General features: G+C 34.5%; 1 long non-coding RNA gene across 1 annotated transcript in view; it reads left to right on the top strand.

Annotated features, from left to right (window-relative positions):
• The window catches only part of LOC111084930, an 11,114-nt gene extending 8,573 nt beyond the window's left edge, over positions 1 to 2,541 (top strand). Inside the window, exon 3 of the long non-coding RNA XR_002609813.1 lies at positions 1,417 to 2,541. This is a non-coding gene — a long non-coding RNA (uncharacterized LOC111084930). The remainder of the gene's footprint in view (positions 1 to 1,416) is intronic.
• Positions 2,542 to 3,738: the final 1,197 nt, after the last annotated feature.

Raw genomic sequence — 3,738 nt, 5'->3', positions numbered from 1 at the left:
TGTGCTAATACATTCGTTTATTAACTATGGAGCTAGAGTCGTTACTTTCTTATCGTGATCTTGAGAAGGTGTTTTTCTTGTCTTTTTCCCTAACTTAACTAATTTAGAACTAAGAAGAAATCCTAAGAAAGTGTGGTAACATGTTCATGTTTCAGTTGCTTTTCCATATTTGTGTTGAGAAGTTTTCAACACTTGCCGATGATAAAATTATCTGTCTTTAGTTTTACGCTAGTATTTTAAATAAACGTGAAGATGACAACGCATGGCATCAAAAGGTGTATTTTTTTCTTAAATGACGAGATTATCCCGAGATCATTAAGACAAGAAACGTTTCCGCAAATAACACGTAAATTTAGAAACAATTTTAAAGTGTTATTGTTCAAAGTTTAACGAGCTTTATCATAATTTAAGAAAATACAAGCATTTTCAAGTATTTATAGTGCTTATCATATAACTCCTCAACCACCATTCATTACCATAACTTTATCTTAATGGTCACTTATATAGCTTTAGATCAACCTACCACCAGTTTTTATTGAGTATCACATTATGGAATAGCAACTGAATATATCACTTTCATCGCTTTACTCAACAAAAATATTTGTCAGTAGTTTCTTCTAGTGGTCATTAGAGTACCCATTACCAGTTTTGATAGGTTATCAAATATTGTAACTCTTACAAGAGTTAACGCAGTGTCCATCACAGTAACTCAACACTATTGAACCAAATGATACTTTATACATGACAACATATATCACACTTCCATATCTTAGGCATCAAACACACGAACCTTAGACAATGTTAAACAATAAACCTTTAACTAATTAAATAAAAGATGGAAATATAAAAAGTTAATTTGTTTAACGTAATAAAATGGATAAACCTTTTATTAGTGAAAGTTGTCGTTATGCTGATAAGTACAGATCAATACGTTGGGCTATCTGATCTCTATCCAGCGTGGGTATCGAGCCCCAATTTTAGAGTTATAAACAACAGGTTTACCGCTGAGCTAACAGGGGCATTTGTGAAAGAGCAGCAAATTTGTTTTTAATTAAAATAAGTTGGTAAATAAGAGAACTAAAATTTAAAAGAGTTTTTGCTATCTATTCTATTGTTTTTCTGTTCAAAACTTGACTGGTTGATTTTATATAAAAACTGGTCTAATTAAGTTAAATTATAAGAAATAGGGAGAAAATTGTAAAACTTCTGGATACAAATTGTGCTTGCTAATTACAATGCTGCGTTATATATATATTACACTTTCATATCTAGCATTATATGTATTTCAATACGTATGATATATATATATGTGATATCATTAAGCTCTTAAAATCGATATTATCCGTGTATCCTCGATATCATTAAGTTATTCAATTCAAAATTATACTCACATCTTTTTATTTCTTTTGCTTTCAGTACACTTTTAGTGTCCAGTGATGCGTTGGCTCGAACTCGTTTGTAATGCATCATCGACTTTAGCCATAAGCTCTATAAACTGTCGAGGGACTGTGGTAGAGAATAAGTTGTGCTCTGACCTTTTATTCGCCGGGAAAAATGGTATATTATATCCTCCAAACCCTCCAGGTCTACCAAAGCTACCAAAGGCAAGTCCAATAAGAGGAATGAAGATAATACTTAGCGCCAACAATAAAATCGTTGGAATGATGATGGAAGTTAAAGATGTATTCCCCATAAGATTAGTTGTACCGGTTTGTCTCTCTACGTTTGTATTTCCTCTAATATCTTCAGTAAGTACGATCTGAAGACAACCTGCTGCAACAGCTACAAGTATCAAAAGTTTTAATAGTGACATTTCAAAACGTTATCTATACGAGGAACAAATTATCTGGAGTAAATGGCTTATATATTCTATAAGACACTATCTAAAGTTTTTGAATCAGAGTTCCATATGTATACCTATAGGCTTAATGAAATTACATCGCATAATGCTATGCTTTTATAGTTGAAAGAAACAAATGATCTCGATTTAAGATAAATTGTACATTGCAACTAGAAAGTTAAATTAGGTCATTTGAGACAACCACGGATATCCTTTTCTTTATTGCCATTTTGCTTTTAGAAGTTAGAGAAAGAAGTTCTTTCTTCCAAAACTGTAAACGTGGTCACTCAAGCCATACACTGTGCCTTCCTAATTCATCAGCAACTTCAACTGTGGAAAACGGAAACAACTAGAGCATATAGTTCCATGCAGACAAATACTTCCAATGTCAATGACAAGCATGCCACTTCAGTTTGGAGTTGATCCTACTCCATCTACATACGTCGTTAATGTGTCGTAGTATTCTGAAATGATCCCGATAAGTAAAGTTGAACAAATTCACACGTTTTTACACCAGGTCAATAAATTGTATGTACTCTGTTACGAGGTTTTATGCAAAGAAATGTTCGCAAATGTGTGTTTCAAAGCAAATCAGGTCTAACGTCTGTAAATATTCCACTTCGAAAATTGCGTGTTATTTATCGGTTTAGCATAGACAACTAAATAAAGCTTCTTATCTGTTGAATACACAAAACTGTCCACTTTACAGTACATTTCACAAGAGAGGTGTGTTTATTTGGAACACGTTTGTTTTTTTGTTTTTTTGTGATTCAATAAGTAGTGTAACTATTGATTACTAATGTATGGTTTTACTTAAGATCAGCAAGAAAAGTATTTAAATGAAAAATATGATCCTTTTTGTGTGGCTTACATCCACAAGAAAATGCTTGCATACTATATTCTTTCGAAACAAGTTCAATGAGTGTTGTCTTAGTACAGTAACAAATATTCTTTGGCCAGCTTCCTGACTCTTATTTTGGAGAACGTCATAATGTTAAGCAAAGGCCCCTAGTATGATATTCAAACACATGTAGTTTCAAACATGGCAACCCCGGAATCCAGATAGGGTTAGAAACATGCTACCTGATGCCAGATTCGAGTTCAACGATCCAACAAACCTCTCTCATCGTGTCTGAGTGCGTTTTAGCGTCCTTTGGTACCTTTAGATATGGGGACTAAGACGTATAAATAACGGAACTTTGCCAAGTTTAGCGTTGCTAGCTCCTGAAATGTGGGATGAGTTCGCGGGCAAACAAACAAATTTACACATTGTTTGTTTGTTTAATTTCGTACAAATCTACTCGAGGGCTATCCGCGCTAATCAACCTAATATTGAAATAATAGACTAGAGTTAAGGCAACTAGTCAACACCATTCACCGCCAATTATTCGGCTACTCTTTAACAACGAATAGTGGGATTGATCGTCACTTTTTAACGCCCCTACGGTTGAAAGGATTAGCATGTTAGCCAAAGATTTTCTATTCCGCCACCAGCAATTTGCAAGTCAAGCATCCTAATTACTCTGGTATGGTATTCAAAAACATATAGTTTCAGAAATGGCGCCCCCAGGATCTCCAAAAGGGTCAGAAACACGCTATCTGATGCCACATTGAATTCAAAGACCCTGAAAACCTACTGCTATGCCCCATCATGCCTAGGAGACCTTCCAAGCTCGTTGTAGCTTTCCTTGGTGCCCCTTAGTATGGGGGCTACGCCATATAGATAACAACAACCCTGGGCCACGCCGAGTCTTAAGCTAGAATAACTGAATAGCCAAATTACATTTCTAAATATCCTTAAAACTTTGTCATCTTATAATGGAGTAGGGGCAATGTTAAACAAACCTACAAGTCTAGTTCAGCAATGTAATTAAGACATGAATGTAAATTAAACATCT

Source organism: Limulus polyphemus, unplaced genomic scaffold (genome assembly GCF_000517525.1).
Source record: "Limulus polyphemus unplaced genomic scaffold, Limulus_polyphemus-2.1.2 Scaffold174, whole genome shotgun sequence".
In the NCBI taxonomy this organism is placed as follows: Eukaryota; Metazoa; Arthropoda; class Merostomata; order Xiphosura; family Limulidae; genus Limulus; species Limulus polyphemus.
This window is presented reverse-complemented; position numbering and strand designations above follow the sequence as displayed.